This window comes from Arachis stenosperma, chromosome 9, assembly GCF_014773155.1.
Source record: "Arachis stenosperma cultivar V10309 chromosome 9, arast.V10309.gnm1.PFL2, whole genome shotgun sequence".
Taxonomy (NCBI): domain Eukaryota; kingdom Viridiplantae; phylum Streptophyta; class Magnoliopsida; order Fabales; family Fabaceae; genus Arachis; species Arachis stenosperma.
This window is the reverse complement of record NC_080385.1, coordinates 72,013,519-72,022,679: the sequence shown is the minus strand read 5'-3', so window position 1 is coordinate 72,022,679 and position 9,161 is coordinate 72,013,519. Positions and strand designations below refer to the sequence as shown.

The 9,161-nt window shown below is 39.1% G+C and overlaps 1 non-coding gene across 1 annotated transcript; it reads right to left on the bottom strand.

The window, feature by feature from the left end:
* Positions 1 to 8,639: 8,639 nt before the first annotated feature.
* LOC130953840 (small nucleolar RNA R71) lies at positions 8,640 to 8,747 on the bottom strand. The gene has a single exon (XR_009076000.1). It is a non-coding gene; the product is annotated as a small nucleolar RNA R71 (small nucleolar RNA).
* Positions 8,748 to 9,161: the final 414 nt, after the last annotated feature.

Sequence of the window (9,161 nt, the reverse complement as noted above, 5' to 3'; positions counted from 1 at the left end):
GATGAAGTTTCTGCAGAAAAAAGAAGAAACCAAAGAGATGACCAGCGAAGACCGACGCGGACGTATGGCTCACGCGACCGCGCGGAATGGAGAAATCGCAATGACTGACGCGAACGCGTGGACTGGAATCTGCGCAAATGACGCGAGCGAGTGGATGACGCGGACACATCACATGCGCGATCTTCAATAATTCAGAAAACGCTGGTTACGATTTCTGGGCTATTTTTGACCTAGTTTCTAGCCCAGAAAACACAGATTAGAAGCTGCAGAATCGACAAATCAAGTTGTCCCCACTCATCAACTGAAAATCTGTTAATTAATTTGAATTTAAATTCAATTCTGATCTTTTAGGAAAAGATATTATTTTTAATTTTTTATTTTAAACCTATTAGGATTAGTAATAAATAGAAACTATGTACATTTAGACAGGCACAAGATTGTTACCAGAACCCTTATTTTTCTTCTCTGAACCATGAGTAACTAATCCTTCATTGTAAAGGTTAGGAGCTCTGTCTATTTGTAATGGATTAATTTGTTTGATATTTCTAATTTATTCATGCTTTGATTTATATTTCAATAATTGTTTTCGTTCTTTATTTTATGAATATTGGATGGAACGGAAGTATAACCTATGTTCTAATTAAGTTCTTGTAAAACTTGGAAAAGCTCTTTACTTGAACAACAACTTGAAAACAAATTATACTGAATTTCTAATTGTTTGTATTTAACGGGATACGTGACATATAATCCCTTTATTTTTGAATAATTAGAATTCTTTTGGCATATAAACTAGAAATTGATTTTTACCCTTTAATTGAAAGTAACTGACCAAGGAATTGGCAGTTAATGAATTTTAGAGGAGACTAGGAAGGTCTAAGGAATTAGGGCCTAGTCACATATAGTTTGCCATGAAATTCTATCTTGCATGATTAAATTAGTTAGTAATAAAAATTAATCTGGAAAAATAGATAACTCTGAAACCTTAACTATCTTCTCATTATATTATTCCCAACTTATTTATTTGTCTGTGTCTAGTGCTCTTTGAATACCAAAACACTCTTTTCTGCTTGCCTAACTAATCCTATCAAACACTATTGTTGCTTGATCCATCAATCCTCATGGGATCGACCCTTACTCACGTAAGGTATTACTTGGTACGACCCAGTGCACTTGCCAGTTAGTAGTGTGGGTTGTAAAAGATCGCATCAAGTTTTTGGCGCCGTTGCCGGGGATTGATTGTGATTAACAACTGTTAGTTGTTTGATCGCTTAGATTAGGCGTTTTAGTTTTAATTTTAGTTAAATATATATATATATATATATAATAATTTCGAAAAATTTTTTTAAATAAATAGCACCAATATTTTTCTTAATTTCTGAAATTAAGTTTGGTGTTACCTATTTATTATCTTCCTTCTATTTATTTTATTCAATATTTTTATCTCTTTACACAGGTTACCTGACTAGGAATTCTCTGCACTCTGACGTAGAGATTCCCATTCTTTCTTGTTTTCTGGTTGTTTATGCGCAGGAACAGAGACAAAGAACATCTCTTAGACTTTGATCCTGAACCTGAAAGGACTTTCAGGCGGCATTTACAACAAGCAATACTTTACAAGGCTACAGAATCCACTATGGATCCCAATAATAATGCTAATGTCAATATGGCAAATCCGAATGGGGATGATCAACAAAAGAGAGTGCTTGGCTCTTATTCTACCCCTACTGCGGATCTTTATGGAAAAAGCATTGTGGTGCCCCCTATTGCTGCGAACAACTTTGAGTTAAAGCCTCAACTGGTCACCCTGGTGCAACAAAACTGTCAGTATCATGGTCTTCCCCACGAAGGCCCAAATCAGTTTATTTCTAGTTTTCTACAAATTTGTGACACCGTGAAAACAAATGGAGTAAACCCAGAGGTGTACAAACTCATGCTCTTCCCGTTTGCTCTGAGGGATGGAGCAAAACTATGGCTAGATTCTCAACCAAAGGACAGTTTGGATACTTGGAACAAGGTGGTTACTGAGTTTCTCACAAAATTTTCCCACCAAAGAAGCTGACTAAGCTTAGGATGGAGGTTCAGACCTTCAGACAAAAGGATGGTGAGACTCTGTATGAAGCTTGGGAGAGATACAAGCTACTGACTAGGCAATGCCCTCCAGACATGTTCTCCAAATGGACACAAATAGACATATTTTATGAAGGCTTGGGTGAAATGTCCAAAATGTGCTTAGATAATTCTGCAGGAGATTCATTGCACAAGAAGAAGACACCGGAGGAGACTATTGAGCTTATTGAATTAGTTACTAGCAACCAATATTTATACTCCTCTAACAGGAATCCTGTGAACTCTGAGGCTCCTCAGAAGAAGGGTGTCATGGAAGTGGAAACTCTTAATGCTATTCTTGCTCAGAACAAGCTTATGTCTCAGCAAATAAATCTTCTTACTCAACAGATGGGTGGCATGCAAGTCTCAGCTATCAACACCTGAAATTCCCCTCAAGAAGCCTCGTATGACATGACAGGTAATTTTGTGCAGAATGATAACTATGATTATACTTAAGCCTCTTCTGAACAGGTCAATTACATGGGGAGTGCTACTAGAAATCCCAACAATGATCCCTATTCTCAGACATACAATCAAGGATGGAGAAATTACCCAAATTTTGGATGGAGAGACCAACCTCAGAGACCTCAAAATTTCAACAATTATTCTCAAGGCGGCTTCCAACAGAACAATTACAATAACCGCCAACCTCAGCCTCAGCAGGCCAACTCTAAATCTAAGGAATATTCGAATTGGGAGATGATGAGGAGTTTTATGCAGGAAACAAGAGCCTCCATCAAAAACCTGGAAGTGCAAATGGGCCAGCTAAGCAAGCAAATACCTGAAAGGTCTGCAAGTACATTTCCAAGTGATACAGTGGTGAACCCAAGAGAAGACTGCAAGGTGATTCAATTGAGAAGTGGTAAAACAGCTGGCTCTTAGACAAGGGCTAATGAAGAGCTAGTTGAAAAGAAAGCTCCAGAGGATAAAAAGGAAGAAGTGGAGCACGCCCCTACAAAGCGTGCAGACAACCCATTCCCTGACTCTCTAGACACATATCATACATTGCCAAAGGCTCCTGCATACAAGCCAAAAATGCCATACCCTCAGAGACATCAGAAGGCTTCCAAGGAAAAATAGTTCTCTAAATTTTTAGATATCTTCAAGAAGCTACAGATCAACATTCCCTTTGCAGAGGCTCTGGAGCAAATGCCTCTCTATGCTAAATTTATGAAAGAATTGTTGACCCACAAGAGGAACTGGAAGGAACAAGAAACAGTGGTGTTAACCAAGGAATGCAGTGCCAATATCCAATACAACCTTCCTGAGAAGATGCCAGATCCAAGGAGCTTTGTCATTCCTTGCACCATTGGAGATGTCACCATTCAGAGAGCTTTATGTGACCTTGGAGCCATCATCAATCTCATGCCACTTTCAGTGATGAAAAAACTTCAAATTGAGGAGGTAAAACCCACTCGTATTTCTTTTCAACTTGCTGACCTTTCTATTAAATTACCTGTGGGTGTTGTTGAGGATTTACTTGTTAAAGTAGGACCATTCATCTTTTCTGTTGATTTTGTTATATTAGACATGGAAGAGGAAGTAAAATCCTCTATTATACTTGGTAGACCCTTTTTAGCTACAGGTAGAGCTTTGATTGATGTACAAAACGGTGAATTGACTCTGAGAGTCAATGAAGAATAGGTGGTCCTTTATGTTTTTGAAGCTCTCAAGAACCCTAATGATTCTGAAGGGTGTATGAAAATAGATATTATTGAACCACTTGTTCAAGAGGTACTGAAAGCTGAGGTGCTGGATGACATTCTGGATCCTATCTCTGAATATGAATTAGTTGAAATTGATAATTCACCACCCCAGAAGGCTATGGTCTACACGCCTAAAGCAGAGGAGGAAGTCCCCAAGCTTGAGCTCAAATCCTTACCTCCTTCTCTGAAATATGTGTTCTTGGGTGAGAATGACTCATATCCAGTAATTATTAGCTCTTCCCTGAAGCCTGAAGAGGAAGAGGCGCTTATTTCAGTGCTCAAGAGCCATAAAACAGCTCTTGGGTGGACCATTAGTGACTTAAAGGGGATTAGTCCAACCAAGTGTATGCACAAGATCCTCCTTGAAGATGATGCTAAACTAGTCGTGCAACCACAAAGGAGACTCAATCCAACCATGAAAGAGGTGGTCCAAAAAGAGGTAATGAAACTATGGGAAGCAGGAATTATTTATCCTATTTCTGACAATCCTTGGGTAAGTCCTGTGCAGGTAGTTCTCAAGAAAGGAGAGATGACAGTGATCAAGAATGAAAAGAATGAGCTTATTCCCACACGAACCATCACAGGATGGAGAATGTGTATAGACTACAGGAGGCTCAACACTGCTACAAGGAAGGATCATTTCCCCTACCTTTTATTGATCAGATGCTTGAGAGGTTAGCTGGTCATGCATTTTATTATTTTCTAGATGGATATTCTGGATATAATCAAATTGCAGTGGACCCCCAAGATCAAGAGAAGACAGCATTCACATGCCCCTTTGGAGTATTTGCCTACAGAAGAATGCCTTTTGGACTTTGCAATGCTCCAGCAACTTTTCAGAGGTATATGCTTTCAATTTTTTCTGATATGGTTGAAAATTTTATTTAGGTATTTATGGATGACTTTTCTGTTTTTGGTAATTCCTTTGAATCCTGCCTTAATCATTTATCTCTTGTTTTGAAACGGTGTCAAGAGTCAAACCTTGTTTTAAACTGGGAAAAATGTCATTTTATGGTTACAGAAGGTATTGTTCTTGGACACCGGATTTCAAGTAAGGGAATTGAGGTTGATAGAGCAAAGGTGGAGGTAATTGAAAAATTACCACCACCTACTAACGTTAAAGCAGTCAGGAGTTTCTTGGGTCATGCAGGATTTTATAGAAGATTGATGAGCGGATAATTTGTACGCTTTTTGGCATTATTTTTGGTATGTTTTTAGTATGAATTAGTTAGTTTCTAGTATATTTTTATTAGTTTTTAGTTAAAATTAACTTTTCTGGACTTTACTATGAGTTTGGGTGTTTTTCTGTGATTTCAGGTATTTTCTGGCTGAAATTGAGGGACCTGAGCAAAAATCTGATTCAGAGACTGAAAAGGACTGCAGATGCTGTTGGATTCTGACCTCCCTGCACTCGAAGTAGATTTTCTGGAGCTACAGAAGCCCAATTGGCGCGCTCTCAACGGCGTTGGAAGGTAGACATCCTGGGCTTTCCAGCAATATATGATAGTCCATACTTTGCCCAAGATTTGATGGCCCAAACCGGCGTTCAAAGTCACCTTCAGAATTTCCAGCGTTAAACGCCGGAACTGGCACCAAAATGGGAGTTAAACGCCCAAACTGGCATAAAAGCTGGCGTTTAACTCCAAGAAGAGTCTCTACACGAAAATGCTTCATTTACTCATCCTTGTAAACCTGAGGCTACTAGTTTTCTATAAGTAGGACCTTTTACTATTGTATTTTCATCTTTTGATCTTTACATCTTTTGATCACTTTAGATCTCTAGATCATCTTTGGACATCTAGTTCTTAGATCATTGGGAGGCTGGCCTCACAGCCATGCCTAGACCTTGTTCTTATGTATTTTCAACGGTGGAGTTTCTACACACCATAGATTAAGGTGTGGAGCTCTGCTGTACCTCGAGTATTAATGCAATTACTATTGTTGTTCTATTCAATTCCGCTTGTTCTTGTTCCAAGATATCACTTGTTCTTCAACTTGATGAATGTGATGATCCGTGACACTCATCATCATTCTCACCTATGAACGTGTGACTGACAACCACCTCCGTTCTACCTTCGATTGGGTGAATATCTCTTGGATTCCTGATACACGATGCATGGTTGATCGCCTGACCACCGAGCGCTCGCCTGACAACCGAGCCAGCCATTCCGTGAGATCAGAGTCTTCGTGGTATAGGCAAGAACTGATGGCGGCATTCAAGAGAATCCGGAAGGGCTAACCTTGTCTGTGGTATTCTGAGTAGGATTCAATGATTGAATGACTGTGACGTGCTTCAAACTCCTGAAGGCGGGGCGTTAGTGACAGACGCAAAAGAATCACTGGATTCTATTCCGGCCTGATCGTGAACCGACAGATGGATAGCCGTGCCGTGACAGGGTGCGTTGAACATTTCCACTGAGAGGATGGGAGGTAGCCACTGACAACGGTGAAACCCTTGCATAAGCTTGCCATGGAAAGGAGTAAGAAGGATTGGATGAAGACAGTAGGAAAGCAGAGAGACGGAAGGGAAGGCATCTTCATACGCTTATCTGAAGCTCTCACCAATGATATACATAAGTATCTCTATCTTTACCTTTATGTTTCATTCATACGCTTATCTGAAATTCCTACCAATGAATTACATAAGTACCTCTATCTTTATCTTTATGTTTTATTCATATATCACCCATACCCATTTGAGTCTGCCTGACTAAGATTTACAAGGTGACCATAGCTTGCTTCATACCAACAATCTCCGTGGGATCGACCCTTACTCGCGTAAGGTTTATTACTTGGACGACCCAGTGCACTTGCTGGTTAGTTGTGCGGAGTTGTGATAGAGAGTTGAGATTGCAATGAGCGTACCATGTTGATGGCGCCATTGATGATCACAATTTCGTGCACCAAGTTTTTGGCGCCGTTGCCGGGGATTGTTTCGTGTATGGACAACTGACGGTTTATCTTGTTGCTTAGATTAGGTATTTTTCAGAATTCTTAAGAATAAATTCTAGAGTTTCATGATGATCTGTTGAAATCTGGCTGGCTGAGAAGCCATGTCTAATCTTATTGGACCGAGGTTTCGACTGATCATCACAAGAGCTTGTTGATCTCTATCAATCTGGCTATTGGAGCAATGATCTGCTAAGGCTTGGCTGGCCATTGGTCATGTCTAGTGTTTTGGACCGAAGCTTTCTTTGAAAGCTTGGCTGGCTGTGAAGCCATGTCTAATTCCTGGACCGGAGTCTTAGACTAGCATTGCAATGATTCTTGGAATCCAAATTAAGAATTCTGAACCCTTTATTTTCTATTTCCATATAATTTTCGAAAAATCCAAAAAAATTTTCAAAATCATGAAAACCAAAAATATTTTATGTTTCTTGTTTGAGTCTAGTGTCTAATTTTAAGTTTGGTGTCTTGCATGCATTGTTTATTTGATCTTGGTTCTATTTTCAAGTCAATAGTACAGGGAACTGAAGATTCAGAACATGCAGCAGAGGAATTACACAGAAAAAGCTAGGCGTTCAAAACGCCCAGTGAAGAAGGACAGACTGGCGTTTAAACGCCAGCCAGGGTGCCTGGTTGGGCGTTTAACGCCCAAAAAGGTAGTGCATTGGGCGTTAAACGCCAGAATGTGCACCATTCTGGGCGTTTAACGCCAAGATGGCACAAGAGGGAGGATTTTGTTTTCAATCAATTTTTTTTTCAAGTTTTCAAAGTTTTTCAAAATCAAATCTTTTTCAAAATCAATTTCTTTCCTTTTTCAAAGATACTTGCTAACAATTAGTGATTTGATTCAACATTTCAAGTATTTTGCCCTTTCTGTTGAGAAAGGTTTAATGTTTGAATCATATCTTTTCTTGTTAGGCAAGTCATTAATTTTTAAAATCATATCTTTTCAATCATATCTTTTTAAAAACCATAACTTTTCAATCAAATCTTTTTAATCACATCTTTTCCAAAAATAGTTTTCAATCATAATTTTTTTCAAAATCTTTTTCAAAAAAAATCACTTGATTTCTTTCCCACTTTTAGTTTTCGAAAATTATCAATCAATTTTTCAAAATGTTTTCAAAATATCCCACTTAATTTTCGAAAATTTCTTCCTCTCTTCTCACATCCTTCTATTTATGGAGTACCACTCCTTCTCAATGCACAATTCGAACTATATCTGATTAAGTTCGAATTCTTCTACCTCTTCCTTCTAATTTTCTTCTTCTCTGACACCTCAAGGAATCTCTATACTGTGACATAGAGGATTCCACATTTTCTTGTTCTCTTCTCTTTCATATGAGCAGGAACAAGGACAAAAGCATTCTTGTTGAAGCTGACCCTGAACCTGAAAGGACCTTGAAACGAAAGCTAAGAGAAGCTAAGGCACAACTCTCTGCAGAGGACCTAACAGAAATCTTCAAAGAAGAAGACATGGCAGCCGAAAACAACAACAATGCAAACAATGCAAGGAAGGTGCTGGGTGACTTTACTGCACCTACTCCCGACTTCTATGGGAGAAGCATCTCTATCCCTGCCATTGGAGCAAACAACTTTGAGCTTAAGCCTCAATTAGTTTCTCTAATGCAACAGAATTGCAAGTTCCATGGACTTCCATTGGAAGATCCTCATCAGTTCTTAGCTGAATTCTTGCAAATCTGTGACACTGTCAAGACTAATGGGGTTGACCCTGAGGTCTACAGACTTATGCTATTCCCTTTTGCTGTAAGAGACAGAGCTAGGACATGGTTGGACTCACAACCTAAAGAAAGCCTGGACTCATGGGAAAAGCTAGTCAATGCCTTCTTGGCAAAGTTCTTTCCACCTCAAAAATTGAGTAAGCTTAGAGTGGAAGTCCAAACCTTCAGACAGAAGGATGGAGAATCCCTCTATGAAGCTTGGGAAAGATACAAACAATTGATCAGAAAATGTCCTTCTGACATGCTTTCTGAATGGAGCATCATAGGTATTTTCTATGATGGTCTCTCTGAACTATCCAAGATGTCTTTGGATAGCTCTGCTGGAGGATCTCTTCATCTGAAGAAGACGCCTACAGAAGCTCAAGAACTAATTGAAATGGTTGCAAATAACCAGTTCATGTACACTTCTGAAAGGAATCCTGTGAACAATGGGACAAATCAGAAGAAAGGAGTTCTTGAGATTGATACTCTGAATGCCATTCTGGCTCAGAACAAGATATTGACTCAACAAGTCAATTTGATTTCTCAAAGTCTGTCTGGAATGCAAAATGCACCAAGCAGTACTAAGGATGCTTCATCTGAAGAAAAAGCTTATGATCTTGAGAACCCTTCAATGGAAGAGGTGAATTACATGGGAGAACCCTATGGAAACACCTATAAT